General features: G+C 32.3%; 1 pseudogene; it reads right to left on the reverse strand.

Moving 5' to 3' along the window:
* Positions 1-4,859: 4,859 nt before the first annotated feature.
* On the reverse strand, positions 4,860-13,407 carry LOC148609686 (fucolectin-6-like; annotated as a pseudogene).
* Positions 13,408-18,167: the final 4,760 nt, after the last annotated feature.

Consider the following 18,167-nt stretch of genomic DNA (forward strand, 5'->3'; position numbering starts at 1 on the left):
GTTGTAGATGGAAAATGTTTCTAAACGTGAATCATTTCTGAAAATTTTGTGTCCGAGAAACTCGTATGATTTTAATATTGACAAATTAAACACAATAGAGGAATATTATTGAGCAATAATAACAAGACCATTTAAAAAAATAAAATGCTGATTCAATTAGCTTTCAATTGGCAGAAACGAGACTTGTATACCATTATTGAAAATAAAACTGTTCGCACCCTTAAAATCTGAAGAAATATGTCAGTTTTGAGACATTTGATTAAAATAAATCTATCACAGCCACACATACATTTTTGATGCTTATTTTGACAATTTTAACATTTTAAACAATAATATAAGACCATTTAGGATATTTCAAGTGTATGCAATCATTCAATTTGCAAACAATACCTCATTTTCAATAATTTGGTCTGAAATATATGTATCACAGACATCAACATAATAATGATATAGACAATTTTAACATTTTTTACAATAATTTTAGACTAATAGGTATATTAAAAGTATTCGCACACATACAGTTTGCAAAATATGTCATCTTGAAGATTTTTGACTGAAATATGAGTCGTAACCACCAACCGGATACTAATATTCCCATTTTTTGATATTTTTAACAATAATTTGGGACCATTATTGAAATCAAAATTGTTCGCACCTTTACAATCTGAAGAAATATGTCATTTTTGAGATATTTGATTAAAATGAATGTATCACATCCACACATATGATGATTATTTTGATAATTTTAATATTTTAAACAATAATATCAGACCATTAAGGATATTTCAAGTGTATGCAATCATTCAATTTGCAACTTTGTCGGAAAGTGTTAGTTTTTGCTTTTTGGAATTCAATTCTATACATGTGATCTTTACATGTTATTCGTTTCCCAGTACCTACCATGAACGATTCCACTTAAATTACTTATCAAAGTGTATTGGGGTCGATTGATCTTTTACCCCTCCTCTAATTAATACAAATAGCAGACAACTTGACCATTTTTCACTTTGATAAGTACGATATTCAAAAACTACATTGATTTATCTTTCAATTGACATATAATACAGCCGTATACCCTCTAGGCCCACTAAACTCGGAAACTAAATCACCAAAGAAAGCCATCAGTCGATTGGTAAAGTCCCTTGACCACTGGTAATCACAGGTAACAAACACATCAATGGGAATCTACTTTTCGTTGGCAGCCAAATTTCGAAAACCAACGAAAATCACGAAAATTGGTATCCCAAGGAAATTAATACTTTTACAGTTCACTAATTTAAAAAAAAAACCACACAATTGGATAATGCATATACTTTTCCTTTTTTCTAAATTTTTTACATGGACTGTTATTTAAGTAAATCAAAGGGGAAATCTTAATCAAAAAGACTAAAGAATGGGGAAATACATATCATATGATTCTGATGAATATATTATTTAAAAATTGAGCATACTACTACTACTCTTAAGTGGTACTACTACTCTTAAGTGGCAATGAAGCGCAACAAAATTGCTTATAAGTATTTTATTGCAAAAGACCCTAGAAGTAAAGGTTTCAATATTTTAGAAATTTCTTTGACGTTTGGTTCAATATCCATACGAAAAACCTTTGGATGGAGTTATTCCTCACGTGTATTCATTTTATTAATATTGTTTGAGCAATATTTAATCAATATGTGGTCTTTAGTGCCACTTCACTGGCACTCGGGTTTGAAGAAAAATATTGCCGAAAAATTATTTTAGAATTTTACAACATACAAAATTTCAGCATGCCTGGTGCGCCTCTATTAAGTGAAAACTGAAGTGATTGTCATCCCGAGATTGGTAAAAAAAAAATTGAAAGAAAAATAATTTAGTTTAGAAATATATTTGTAAGAATCACATTCTGTGCATACTAAATAGTTATGATAGGACACATCTAACGATCTATTTATGTCGTGCTTAAATGCGTTGTGTGGATATAAGCAAACATGTAGTCATACTATGATAGGTAGAGGCACGTACAGTACTAGTACTAGTAATATAAAAATGCGGTTGGTCTCTAACTGACTAAAGTGTACACTTTTGTCGTATGAGTGCATTATTCGGGTGCTCCCAATATGGTTACATGTACGTGTACTAATGAAATATTTACCTTTCTACTTTCGCAGCGTGCACTGTTACCCTTTTGATATTGCTTCTCCTGTGATTTATGTACTGTTTCATGAAGACATAAGCATAAACTGTAATTAAACATTTCGTTTAACTGATCAAAATGCATATGTACATTTTTTTAATTTCTCAAAAGAGCTTTGAAATGATTAACATCTTCAAACAATACTTATTTATGTCAGCAATCAATATTCAGGTGATGTCCATGTTCAGCAATCAATATTCAGGTGATGTCCATGTAGTTGTATATTCACGCATTTTCCCTCTTTCAATGCATCGCATTGTTCGGTCATTTTCACAATTCTTTCTTGTATACAAGTTTTTCACATAAACCTAACCACAAAAGAAACTTCCCATTTAAAAAAAATGATTCTATATGTAATACTGATATATTACTGCATATAATAACACTTTAAAGGGAAACTCTGCTTCATTAATTTTAACGCAGACCGATCCTCGTAAGACACACTTTGCAGTTATAAATTGAAGATCTTTAATGTTCACGAATTTTACGATTCATACGGGGTTTTAAAGCTCTGAACTTTGATGATTCTCAAAATCAGTTTTAAGAGCGAAGCTAAGCTACCTCTGAGTTGTCGCGAATAGAGGGAACAGGCCACGGGTAGATTGATTGCAGACTCGGCAATCTGCCACAGTTTAGCAAAGGACTACTGGAGCCAGTAGTCCAGTAGCTGTCGTTGTTTTTATATGTTATGATTTATTCATTTTACATTTTTCTGTAGAATAGAACAGTTTCACTTCATTTGTTTGGGGGCCTTTTACAGCATGCTGTATTGTATAGGGGTTTCCCATTATTGAAGATCGTGTGGTGAATTGTAGAATATTAATTATTCGTTACTGCAGAAGATTAATTATTCGTTACTGCAGAAGATTAATTATTGGTTACTGCAGAAGATTAATTTTTCGTTACTTGGCTTTAGATGAAAGACTGTCTCATTGGCAAACTTACCACATCTTATATCTATTATTATGATAAAAGTTGAACAATTTCAAACACTTCTAATAACATAACGCATTCTCATCACATTTATCTGCGATACTTGTGACATTGTCTAAATAGTCATGGAACCGGCGATACAAAAGTTGAAATTACTTAACTTCTATGGTAACTCCGATCAAGTCCTTGAAATTGACTTCACAAAAAGTTTAGAATTTAATCAGACTTGATTTTTAAGTTTTCAAGTAGTTGGACAAGATAGTATACAAAATTAGGCAATCTGAAAAAGTCCCAAACGAGTGAGAAGAATGATTTATACCTTTAACCATCTGTAAAAAATTGAAACAGTTTTGTCTACAAATCGGTGAAGCTTAAACCACTTTTCATGCATAAAACACTACACGACACACACTACTAAACACATTTTCAGCAAATGTGATAGATAATACCACAATTAAAAGTGAAGTTCAAATGCTTTAGAGTTTCTGTGCTTTCTTGTTTCTTTTATAACTAGTTCTTCAACGTAATATTTTTTTATTATTTTATTAATCTGTTATTTAGATTCTGTATGTAGTTTTTCGTTGTTTCAAGTTTTTTTTGTTTGTTTGTTTGTTTGTTTTTGTTTTGGTCATTTACTTGGATCTTGACGTCTTTTTTTCTATTTTTCTATTAACTAGAACAAAAAATATCAACATATCTGTCATTGTCATAACCTTATACTCTTCAAAGACTCCATTTAATATACCCTAAATTGGCTCAGATGGTTAATAAAAACAAAAACAAAAAAAAACAAAAAAAAAAAAAAGGAGGTACAAAATAGCGTCATTTGACGTGATGACTTTCTATTCAGAATTCTCAACTTTCCTTTCGTCTGTGGCAACATCCCTCCAGTACCTGCGTATGGAGTGTTCATATCACAACTCATACGTTATGCCAGAGCTTGTTATGCAGTATTTTTGTATCGAGCAAGAACTCTTGATTACTCTTGAGAAAGGGGTTGTGGAAATCTTGTTTCCATTTTATTTGGTTTTACAGGAGTTTTGGATAAGATAATGCCTCTTTCATTTATCGGTCAAGGAAAAAGTTCATGCATCAGGTAATTGTAAAGAGTCTACCAGATGAAAAATCAAATTATGGCTGCACAATGACACCGTGTAGAAAAGGTTGCCTTAAGTTTTATTAAACACCTTTTAGAAGTTTGAAAGTAGTTGCAAATACAAAGACGGTCTTCCCTTCAGCCAATGACAGGTTTATGTTTCGCATTAAGAAGATGACATTCAGATGGTACACGAAAGCATCATGTGATAAAAATTTGAGAAAGTAGCAACGACTTATATTCAGTGAATTCCGAGGAGTAGCGGGGTAATACAGGGAACAAACGAACGGATAACAGACGTACGGAAAGGGGTCGATGACATCAATGTACTTACCGCATTTCTAGCGGAGGTTATAACAAGGAAATATAAGAAAAGAAATAATTAAGAGATAAGAAATAAAACAATAGATTAAGAGAAAGGTATATGTCCAGAGAGCAAATACAAAGGTAATCATATTGAAAACAAAACAAGAAACACACAAATAAACAAATCATCACAACAAGACAAAACAACAAAACACGAAAAAATTGGTAAATCACAAAATAAGGTACGAAAAAGTAAGACATTACGTTATTGATTTACATTCAATTGTTAAATAAAAATTGTACGACCTATGATTTATGAAATTATGCATTTATTCATGGATTTATTCATACTTATAATTGATATGCGTACACTTTTACTTCAGACACATGCAGTGCTTCAGTGGCTCTAATAATAAGTTTAACATATCTGGATGATATTGTTCGTTTGCACGGGAATACTAAATGTTCGCCGTTTTTTCCTGGTCCTTCATAATGATAACACAGCACCATGCCAATATCAGTGTCGCCAATCAAGATATCGAGATTGTGCAACCTGTGGCCTACAATAGAAATATATCAGAAATGTTGAAGATTACATTTATACATATTAGAATGATTATGTTGAACCAAAATTCAATTGTACAAATATTATATAAATGGTGTTGATTTCTTTTGATGCAATTTCTATTAACAAAAACGTTTGATTTACTTGTATTGAAGAAAAATGTTCCATAGACAAATACAAAGAAATGCCCTTGTAATCTACGATAAGACCCCTTATGTTCATAAACACGCTGCGCATATTTTTTGTTACACACGAACTGATTTATGTTTTTAATTTACAAATATGTTAACTGACAAATGTCTGAAGCAAATTCCTAATGGACCAGCTAGAAATACATGTAGCATATATAACTGAGTCTTACATGTATTATATGGTCAACGCTAAACGGCATCAAGTTTTTACTTTTAAACACTCCTAAAAATAGTTAAATCAACACTGTTTACCGTAAAGGGCATTCTAAACATATTAAGGATTCACTGAGTAATTTATACAAAGTGACTAAACGTTAAAGATTTATTTCATGTACATTACAGAATTACTTATCTTGAAAAACATGAGTATGTGCAAACAATAGCGTGATTACCATCTTTTCAAATTTCTGCATCCGCTTCTGTGCATCGACAAAATTTGAAGAAAAAAATCTTCCCATATCTACTTCGCTGCACAGAAATTAAATAAAAACGACAAGTTTGGTTGTAATTTTGAAATAAATACATTAATATAATTATTTTATGTTTGTACATTTGCAAAGACGTATGATGTAGCATCATTAAAACATGCAATTTGTTTTATACTCTCCGAGCGTGCCCATTTGTTTTACTTTAAAGATATGCTGATGTAACGATCAGGTAAAATAAATGAAATCATTAAAGTCTTATTGTTACATTCCCAATACTTTAATTGTCACGGTCACTGAAAGAAAAAATAGACATTGTATTAAACCTTCGGAAATTCCGTCAAGGGAGTGACTTTTCCAAGAAGTTGTTGGATAATTTATTTTCCTTTCATTAACCAGCACGCAATGTGTCCTATTTTGTTTAATACTTTGAATGAAAAGTTATTTTAGTTATTAGTTCATTGAAATAAGTATGATTGGTTTAATGAGAAAATGTGAAATAATCAATCATAATAGATAATGTTTAAACGAACTTGTATAATTTGTTGGTTATCAAACCATCAATTTATTGAAATTGTCTCTTCTTGATCGATTTTTTGTCAAATTGCTTATAAAAAGCAAACGCAATGTAAAAGCTGGCGTCGGTAAAACAAAGATTTCTTGACTTGATTGTTATGTCCATTTCAGGACCAAAGTTATGATTTGAGCTGTTTGCCTGACTCAGTCTACTTTCATCAGAAAAAAATATGACGGTGTAGTCATTCTTGCTTGATTCCAATAGATACAGGGAAATATCTATGAGGCGTCCATCATAGTTACGTGACAAGTTAATTCATCATAAAGCTGTCGAAAAAAAGATATGATTTTGTTCAGGAATGCCATAATTAACGAGAATGCTCTATATTCCTTGATGGTCAATAGTGTCAAATGCTACTTCAAAGTCTATAAATTTGAGATATAAAGTTGTTTGCCCTTCAATTGTTTTCTCTATGATGATTAATAAGGTAACACTTTGGTCGGTTTATGATCTTTCTTGCCTGAATACTACTTGTTCGTCTGATAATATTTTCTTCTTAATTCTTTGCAAGAGACTGACATAGGACGTTCTTGGAAGGGAAAGCAAAGTTATATCTGTCTTAAGCTTGCACAGATGGAACTATTACTTTACCAGGATTCCTTCACTTCTTCCTCAGGAATATGTTAATCCTTCCACATTTTGTTTTATGAGGCCCCATGCAAGTCCGGGTGTTAAAAGAATAGGCCTGCAGCAGCGCTCAGCTTGTCGTAAAAGGCAACTAAATAGTGCTCAGAAACCAAGCCGGGGCCTAGGCGCACTGCCCACAGAGCAACTGGGATGTGTGCCCCAGGTGGTGGAATGGGGTAACCCTGGCGTGTTACATGCTGGGGTTGTCAGGCTATAATACGGAAAACCTGACCGAAAACCATAGTGGTGCACCGTGTTGGGAAAGATGCCACGTTCCTTGCACGTTAAAGAAGACTGCTGTGGTTTTCGATAGGAGTAGAAACCTTTGCGCTCCACCACAGGAGGCTAAATTGCCCGACCTTACCCATACTTCCCTTTTTCTAGTGGCAATCTAAATTTGTCGACCCTATTATCCTTGTGTCCCATCGCTTTTTTCATTTCATCATCATTCATATTCATTTTATCGTCCATTTCATGTTCATTGTCTGAAAATAGCTGAAATATTGCTGCTCGGACGTTAAACCCCAACAATCAATCAATCATTGTTTTATGCGACGATGAAATTTATCAAAAGAGATGTAATCTAATGTTGTCATTGCTTCTAGAGGTTTGTCGTCTATCCCTCAGCTTTCCCATTTTCTATATGCTTGATTGAAGTTCTTACCCCTGTTTTGGTTATTTGTTTCGATCCTCAGATCGTGTCCATATTCTATATTTGGTAGATCATTTGAAGGGGCTATTCATTTTCTCTTTTCCAATAATATACTTCAATCTATCTGCCTAACTAGTTTTAAACTGGCGTTAAATAGTTTCTAGTATTGCTTGATTGGTCTATTTCCAGATTTTGTGGATTATATCATCATCCTTGTCTTCTGAAACTGTAAATCTTTTGTGTAACGAAAGTTGGATCTCCTCTTTAATGGCTTTGTCTCTAAGTTTTCTTACTTTTAAATTCTTTTGTATAAACATTGCAAAGGATTCAAACATTCAGTTGAAAATTATATAAATTTTGGCACCCATATCACATTTTTTCCTCATTTCTACTTGGACGACCTCTTAAGTAACGGTTCACCTATTCCAAGGAACACAGACAAAGTGAACTTTCACTACACCATAAAGACTTCACTTATGATTGAGATACAAAAACAAAAAGTTAAGAACAACATATACCCAATTATCATCAGGACAAGTTCACGGACAGATGCATGTACATTGTATATGCATAAAGTGTTATTGAAAGACAGCTTTTTTCAATCGATAATTGTTTTATTTGCACTGTAATTTAAACAAAAATATGTTTTATAATGCCCTTACATGTAATGTTTTCATTTCAATACTGCAAGAACAATACTGTACATGCTAATGTCGTATTTATTAGTACTGAAGACTAGATGGTTTCAAATGGAACTAAATAATTGATATGTTCCTAAAAGTTCTACTCAACTAAAACGTTTAAACAAGTTTAAAATAGTAACTGAAAATGATTTTCTTTTTTATCTATAGATAATTCACTAATTAATTTTATGCAGGCGAGAACCTGTTTTTAAATTTACAAAGTGAGTTTTAATGTGCAAGAATCATCGAATGTTACCGACAAAATACTTTTTTGTTACTCATAGTCCATTTTATAAGTTGTTTATTAGTTATTCAGTATCATCAATTTTCCTTTCATCGGTAGTAACATCCATTTCTTTTATCCATCTATGACTTTTCATTCAGAATTGTCAACTGAACTCGTGGATCCTTATGGTGTATCCATCAGCGCCATGAAAACTTATTTATTCAACGGGTCATAGTTTATCTTTCCTCATTTGTCTACCCCGGACTTGACTTTTTATGAGCAACTCGGCGGGTGTTTCTAGAAAAGCAGAGGACGCTTACCCTACCGGTGCACCTGGTCCATGCTCCCAGTTTTTAGTGGAGTCCGAGTTGCTCATTTACTTTTATTAATTTGTATGTATGATTTTAGTTACTTAATGTTCTTTGTTGTATATGTCTGTTTTCCATGTCTGGTCTTTGTCCCTGGATTACATTCTTTTGATTACCGCTATAACCTTGATTCCCTTGACTACTCTTTCTTTTCATCTGTGGCAACATCCCTTCAGCACCTGCGTATGAAGTATTCATATCACAACTCATACGTTATGCCAGAGCTTGCCGAAACTACGCAGACTTTTTGTATCGCTAGAACTCTAACAAATAGGCTTCTGTAACAGGGTTATATTAAAGTCATCGCGAACATGACAATCGCTATTGTGTGTTTATCTCCACCAAAAGAACCGATTTCTTTATCTTGTCAGTGTCATAGTTTTCCTATACTCTTTAGGCTGTCCCGGAATTGATATCCTATGAGCAATTTATCGCATTGAACACTAACCTTACCTTTGCACCTTGTCCACGTTCTCAGTTCTTTGAATGTGTGTGTATGTTTCTTTTTTATTATTGTTATCATTTTGGCTATTTCTCTTTCTTCATTGTGTAGGCCTACGTTTGCTGTTCATAAAACTGTAGCGCCATACGAATATTGAATATTAAACCACTTTCTGACCACGACTGGAACGCAGTTGCAATTAGGTTTTATACATTAAAAAAATACATTATTATTCCAATAAAAGATTATTACACGATAAAATGTCAAAATATATCAAATGGTTCATTATTGAAAAGTACTATTAAAAATATTTTATCGAAATACGTAAAACTAATCAATGGGATTATAGGCTGAAAAGTATATTACGTACCGGTTTACTTAAGAGCCATGTAGACAGAGATAAGTCCGATTTGTCTTTATATATAAAAAATAACTACATGTTTAAAGAGGGAAACGCTGTGGAAAAAACAATGCCATGTATAATAAAACATTAGCTGAAAAAAGAAATTCCACATTTCAAAGAGTATCAAAACTGCGTCCAGGAAAACGGACGACATATACAAAATCAAGTGAAGCGGGATCTTATAAAGGATAAAGTGCTCTGAATTTTATGTAACCTGTAGTGCTTTTTTTCCGTCAGACCCGTTGAGAACAGGCGAAAATTTATGACAGATTGTCTACTATCATATTGATAGCCTCCACTTTTTATCGGCCAATCAGATCACTATGCAAACTTTGAAATGCAACGATGTAAATCTATGAACAACAATTTCAAAGTAGTACTTCTTGTACGTTTTTGTCCGTCAATAATTTAATAAATTGAAACATCTGAAATTGTGCTAGATAGTGGAATTAAATGCAATCTAATTATCGTGCATGTTATAGACAATGCTGCTTTCTATGTTTAATAATCTCGAGATGGATAGGAAGAAAAGCCGGTAGATTTTGCATGTCTGATGCTTTTGCCATACAGTTAAACGCTATATTTAGATAGATTCCATATGAGAAGTCCCGATAAATATAATTCTTTAGTTATAAATCATAATCGTTTTAGTGGCATTTGAAATTAAGGAACTACATCAAGTTATGTTTCATTTGTTCGAGAAAGGAATGAAGAAAGGTGCAGAAAAAGATCGAACAAAGAGAGGCTCAATTGCTTTTTACAGGGCTATTGTCTGTATTTTGTACAAATATGTTGTCTGTTCTATAATATTGGTAAAACTATGTTACATGGACATGCTTTTCCACTTATTTGCAACTTGACCGCAAGTTTTTATGTTGTTTTGAGAGTTCACTTTGTCTATATTTCTTGGAATATTAGTTAAACCGGTACTTGAGAGGCCGTCTATGTCAATTTAGGCAAATCCTATTATATGGGTCGAAAAATACAGATTATTCTCTACGAAATCTTTGAATCGAATGTCGTGTTTATATCATACAAAAGGTATCTCTGTCATAGATTTGGTTAAATCGACAATGAGTGGCTCACAAAATGACCTTTAAGTTCCATGACAAGGCAAACAAGTATTGCACAAAATAAAGAGTTATCTTCATTTTCCAATGAGTTCAATGCTTTACAAGTAAATTATTTTCTTTAGTCGTTGCAGTTAATCAAACAACCAATAATCAACTGTTGGAGAGAATGCATTTGTCAACACAAACCTTATCATCTGTTACCTACTGCCTGAGTTGTGTATGGAAACCCTGTTAACGTCCAATAAAGTGTTTTGAATGCACATGCTTTTAAACAATCATTCATAAGAAAATAAAAGACTGATATGGATGTAGGGACGCTAGTTGGTCTTTCAAAAGTACTCCTTTCAATGCAACAAAGGATTTTTTATCGCTCTTGCACTTGCCGATATTGAAGTAAGCTGAGTTGACCTGTTTTGATTACTTACTTCATTCCTTCGTTTTTAATGGAGTCCGAGTTGCTCATTTAATTTTGTTACTTTGTATGTATGATTTTAGTTACTCTATGTTCTTCGTTGTGCATGTCTGTTTTCCATGTCTGGTCTTTGTCCCTGGATTACATTTTTTTGATTACCGCTATAACCTTGGTTCCCTTAATTACTCTTTCGTGACGTCATGTTAAAAATCAGAACTTCTTACCATGCCATCAGATTTATTTAATGTAACATTTCTGCATTACTGGCATAAAAGTAAAATAAGCAGAAAAGATCTCCAATCGGAAACCAAAGAAAAATTTCACAAAAATGAAGCAAATAAGAATTTAGGAAACCCCATATACTAACAATTTACAAATCCTTAAATAATCATTGATAAGCGTACACTTTCACTTCGGATACATGAAGTATCCCCTGATCATTAATAATCAGTTTGACATATTTTGAAGACATTGTCCGTCTGCAGATAAATGGTAATATGTCGCCATTCTTTCCTGGTTCTTGATAATGAGCACAGAGTGACAATTCCAGATTATAACGTCCAATTAAAATATCAAGGTCACGCAATCTGTTACCTAAAAGTAAACACAAAATTGTCATCAGCTGACGTCTAGCTAACCATTTTAAAACATCTTGTTTTGATCCAACCATTACTTACATTAGATAATATCTTATATTCCAAGTATAGATATATATATCCCTAAATGCTTTCAAAGTTGACCATGAATGAACCTAGAAATTTTCTTGTAAAAACATTTAGGTCAACAAACTTGATTTTGTTTTTAAAACATTTGTATCGAAACTTTCGCTATGACCTCATTCTCAAATATGGAAGATTGAATCCATATTGCGATGACATTTTTTATACACGGTATTGGGAAGTTTTTCATTAAAACTCTAATTGAAATGATAACAGTAATTTCACTCTATTTACTGCTCCATAACTAAACACTATCAACTCGGCAAAGATTCAACCAATTGTCATTGTCCTGATTCTTGAGTACTCAAGGTACTGGTACTAAGGATTACTTTATTTATATTGACCCATATATTATGTTTCGCGTAGTTATACCAGAGAGAGCCTGATTTTCCTCACATAACAATAAAGCGTAGGATATCAAACTTATTGCATTTCTAGTCAATCGTTACTCTCACGATGTATGAAATTTTTTGTCGTGTATATTTCAACAAATACATGCAGCAACTTGAACATAGGACCCTTCTGCTCCCTTGCAATTGGTATATACTTATTATTCAAAACAACAAGAGTCTAGAAATAGGAAAAAATACACAGAAGCAATCATTCAAATCTATGCAAACACCTGAGCATTTTGCAACTAGAGGAGACTTAGACTACTTGTTTAGGGGATGAATATACCATTTCAATCATTTTTCAAGATTTCATTCTTAATAATAAACAGCTAAACATTGTTGTCTTACAATATGTTATTGCATATTTCTTTGAAATAACATATTTTTTGCACATGTAATTAAGGCGTCATTTTCCTTACCTGTCGCTAGGGCAATATCATTTTATCAGATAAATATTTACTCAATCGTGAGCTGTAGTTTTATGAGATAAATATTTACTCAATCGTGAGCTGTAGTTTTATGAGATAAATATTTACTCAATCGTGAGCTGTAGTTTTATGAGATAAATATTTACTCAATCGTGAGCTGTAGTTTACTGACATCATTTCCGCAAAAAAGAAAACAATTAACACCTTCATCTGCGATGTCAAAGTCATTTTTTTTTTCTTTCTTTCTTTAAGAGAATTAAACTGTAAATATTATATTACTGGTATAAAAATATATGATTAACATATTAGTACAGGGTCTTTATATTATTGCCTTTGTTATCGTCACTCGGGCTCAAGTTCTCGCGGCCGATATCAAGATTTCGGGCTGATCAGTTAAAACCTATTTTATTTGCAAATAAACAAATTTGGATCAGACACGAGTTTCCCAACTTACAAGGGTCTTCTACAATAGGGCAATATTACAAAGGCCGTCTATCAATCTAAAAAAAATCAATACCATAACAGCAAGGTTTCCTGTTACAGATGTCAACACGTCTAACGTCATAGTTGGTGCCAAGATCAACATTTAAGTATGGAGAGGTCTCCTGGAGCGTGTGTTGGAATGAGTCGAGATTCCCATCCACTGCTCAATTTGCCGTTTTGTCATCCTTCGTTGAACTCTGATATGCCATCTTCCCTTGGGCAACTTCTATCATTGAGATAGATTCCCCACCTTGCTCGGCTTGAAATGAATTAAATGATCATTTGGCAATGAAACGCACCAATCACATATAAATTGATTACAGAAATAAAGTAGCCTTTTTCCCAATAAAAAAGTTGAATTTACGCACCCGCTTGTTTTATTTTATTTATTTATTTTTTTATTTTATTTTATTTATTCTTATTTTTTTTTATTGTTGTTGTTGTTATTATTGTTTTGGTTAATGAATTAAAATGGTGCATCTGTTTTGGGGCAAATACATTTTCCAAGGGGTATTATCGCAATTATTATACTTCCTAGACATTCGAAAAATGCACATTTTTCCTTGTTTATATATATTTATAAATTTCTCCTTGTTATCTATACTTTCCCTCTTACATTTTTATATGAACGTTTATTTGAATAATTCACAACAATTATTTTTCACGATACCATTATTATTTGGTTTGTAACAATTATAAAAATGAATTGACTTATTATACAGAACATGTCAATTAATAAAGTGACTTTTTATTTATTGCCCCTGTCCTATGTCTATGGATTTTCCGAGAAAAGTGGAAATTTTTTACATACCTCAATTGATTTTGACTTGCCCGATAGAGATTTAAGTTTTTTAATGCTATTAAATAGTCCATGGGCTAAGATGATCCACCGTGCACACCCCAAACTCATAAACTTCACGGTTGTTAGGGACATTGTTACCTCCCATTACCGTATCAATTTGTCGCTAAAGAATATTCTTCGTATTCAGTATCAGCCTATAATTGTACCCCACTTGGTCAAAAAGCCAAGATATTTGTGACTCAATTGGTTGAGGGTCTTGGCATTCCTGGGAAAGTATGTGTGAACAAACTAAACAAATTTAGGTATCATCGAATCGCCCAATATCTCAACTTTACAATGGTATTACAAAGTTGCGATTACATTTAGGGTTCTGCGGTAAAATGAAAAAATGTACCCCTACCCCGCCGGAAAATCGCTTAAATTGACATATTTTTCAATGTCAAAACCTCTAGAGTATTTATGCTTCAGTAAAAATGGCTTATTTTGGTATTTTATAAATATTAAAATCCGAATTTTTCCATTTTTTTTAAATTATCACTTATTCTTGTCAGCTTGAAATCGAAAATAACTCGCCTGAAATGAGAAGATATATCAAAATTTAATCGATAGTACCAAATATGTCTTTTTTTACATCGCTTGCATGCTAAAATTTAACATTTTGGTTCAATTTAGGTTTTCTTTTCATTGGTGGGAGTGTCAATTTTTCACCTGGACTTGGCAAAATTTAAATATTTATTACTTAGGCTAAGACACTACAAAATTGTATTTAAATATATAAAAGCTTATTAGAAGTAAGGTATTTGAAAAAAATGTCAATTATAGGTGAAATGGAAGGAAATATGAAATTCGGAAAATTCCCCTTTTTATAAAAAAAACTCACTATTATGTCATTGAAACTAACAAAAACGCCCCTGAAATGCCATGATATGTTGGATACATCGATAATTAAAACAACAGTACCCAACATGTCTTTTGTACACCGATTATATATTAATATTTAATATTTGGGTTCATATTGATGTTTATCTTAATTATGAATACCTAAAATATGAGTTCTACGATGTCAGTATGCCGTGAATGAGAACTCTGTTTGATAGTGAGACCAGTTTTCTAGGGGTAGGGGTAATATTTTCATTTTATTTATTTATTTATTTATTTATTTATTTTATCTTATTTTATTTTATTTTAGTTTAAATTATTTTTTTTTTTGAAAATCCTTTCTTGAAAATTTCGTGGTACATTTATGTAGACAATTAAATTATCTATCGAATGATACCAAATCGGCGGGGTAGGGGTACATTTTGTTTTAATTTCCCGCAAAACCCTAAATGTTACCGCAACTTCTTGATACAATTGAAAGGTGAGACATTGGGCTACATGATGATACATACATATGTCAGTTTAAAAATATATTTACAAATAAATACAAAAAATACTTCAGTATATTCTTTGGCGAAAAAAGATTCGTAAATAGGAGGTATAAGGGTACATGAAAATCATATTTTGGTTGAAGAGCGGAGGTGTACTGGGGTTATCTCAGCCCATGTACTAAAACTATTTTGATAAACAAGTACAATAAGTTCAATCACACGTGAAAATATTTTCATTGTTTTCAGAGTATATAATTGGGTTAAATAAATAGATACAAATACACTTTATATTTGACAATAAGGAGTACTATAATTAAAGGTGCAAATGCGAAGCAAATCGTTGAATAGAAGTTCACAAAAAAAAAACAACCCGTACAAAAGAAAAAAAACAAAACATAACATACAGAATAATGTGATGCCACGAATGATTAACGCACATGTTATCAGAATTGTTAATGGAACTTGTTTTATGTTGTCTTACTTACACTGAAATCATTTTCAAAGGTTAATATCATTCAACTGAATGCACAATTTGCTACGTTTACCTATGATAATAAACGTTGGATGTTTATTATCGTTTGCTGACAAAAACAAATATTGTTGTGGGCTCAGTATGCTGGTACAAAAATATATTTGTCGATAAACTTTCCATTTGCCCCATTACTCATCCCGTATTGCCCCATGCCGCATTTAACATCTCCCTTGCCCCATTGCCTTATCCTCTATTGCATCGCTTTATTTTCCGTTGTCCAGTACCCATTCCCCATTCAGAAAAGTAAATGTCTTATCCGACACATACAATGCATTAGGATGCGTTAAGTTCTGTGCAACTAATTTTATTAAAGTTTCATAATCTCGCAGCCGAGCTGCATGAGAAATAATCATGCAAAATATTCTTAAAACTAGATATTTGTATGAATCTTATTTTTAAAATGATCATATCTAACTATTTATGGATATTATTGCTTTATTTCAAATCTAAATGGGGGAAACACTCATTTCAGAATGTATACAATTCTAAAAAATAATGCAAAAGTTATGGTCGTGAGCACATTTAATTTCAATAATGGCCTGATATTGTTGTATAATTTGTTAATATTGTCATTTTATGCATCATATGTGTGACTGTAATATATTTATTTCAGTCCAATATCTCAAAATGACATATTTCTCACACACATTTTGATGTGACGACAACGGTTTAATTTCAATAATGGTCCAGTATTATTAAAACACTGTAAAATATTGAAATTATATGTTAGTATCATTTTGGTGATTGTGACACTTATATTTCAGTCACAAATCTTCAAAATGACATAATTTTGCAAAGTGTATGTGTGCGAATGTTTTTTTTACAAATATACCTAACACTCTAAAACTATAGTATCAGCTGTTGAATTTAATGGTTTATTTAAGTAGTGTATTTGAAAACGTCAGGATTATTCACTACAAAAAAATAATCAAGGTAGCGATAAGTATTGAGTCTAATAAAATCAGCGTTGAAAGGATCTTTATTACGTTTAGCCATTATTTGTTTTCTTGTACGCATTATTTGAGAAATTTCATGTTCTTTATGTGTCAATCTTCATTGTCTACTTTTTATAATTCAATAATATTATTTTGATAACCGTTCCGATTCAAATTCCCTTGATCTTAATTTTGAAAAATCCCCCTTTGATAACCTACCTTCATTCATCGTATAAAACCGCCATCCACTATCGTTTCTTATCAATATGTCATTTAAGATGCCGAGGTGTAATAAACATTGTTTATCCTCGGTATTGTGGAAAACAGACACACATCTAGGGTTTTCTATGCAACGTAAAATACATTTGATCAAATATAAGTCTTTATATGATCTGATATTTAATAAACTTACTAATAAAAGTTGGATACAAGTATAATATTTTCTTCGTAATATGAAAAAAAATCATCACACGCAACAATTTATAAGCTTCTATTTAAGTAATGAATCGCATGAACTCCATTTTACCATTGTTTTACCACGGGCATGCCATTTATGTCGCACTGTTTACCCTGATTGATTAACGAAGGGATGAATAACGACATAAATGGCTAACTCATGTGTTTATCCCCTTTTTACCATGGTTGTGGTCTAAAGAGCTTTGAAGCACGTTTTTTTTTTTCAGAACTGCAGATCAGTAAGGACTTGAATTAAATTTCTGTGTTGTTTAACGCTACACATTGATTTCGTCATTTTTCTTTCTTCAAAAGTACTAGTATTGAAATAGCCTATGAATCACACAAATATTTTTTGTCGAAAACATTTGATGATTGTGGACCATTCCAATACTTTTCAAAATTAATGCATGGACGAAGGAATAGATGCATATATTTCATAGGGTTTTTTATTATAAGCAATCGGAGGCAACACCCCTCTATCACATGCGTATGGATTGCTGATATTACTACTCATATGTTCTGCCAGAGCCTGTTGAAACAAAGCGTCTTTTTTTGTACATTGCTACACCTGCACATCATACAAGTAAGCTTCCGGAACAAGGTTTTATTGCTACAAAATTAAAGTAATCTCTGCAACAGTTTTATTGTCGTTATCGAAATTTCGTTGATTGTCATGGTCTGTTCATCTTCACCATGAGAACCTATTTGTTCACTTGTCATTGCCATAGTTTCCCTTTACTCTTCAGGCTATCCTAAAAGTGGTATTCTATGAGCAGTAAGACGGGTTTTCTAGAAAAGCATAGGACGTTTACCTTAATTGTGCATCTGGTCCATGTTCCCGGTTTTTGTGGAATCTTGGTTGCTCAAAATTACTTTTATTTCTTTGAACGTGTTTTTT

Source organism: Perna viridis, chromosome 8, assembly GCF_037379345.1.
Source record: "Perna viridis isolate PV_CMFRI_1.1 ecotype Kerala chromosome 8, ASM3737934v1, whole genome shotgun sequence".
NCBI lineage: Eukaryota > Metazoa > Mollusca > Bivalvia > Mytilida > Mytilidae > Perna > Perna viridis.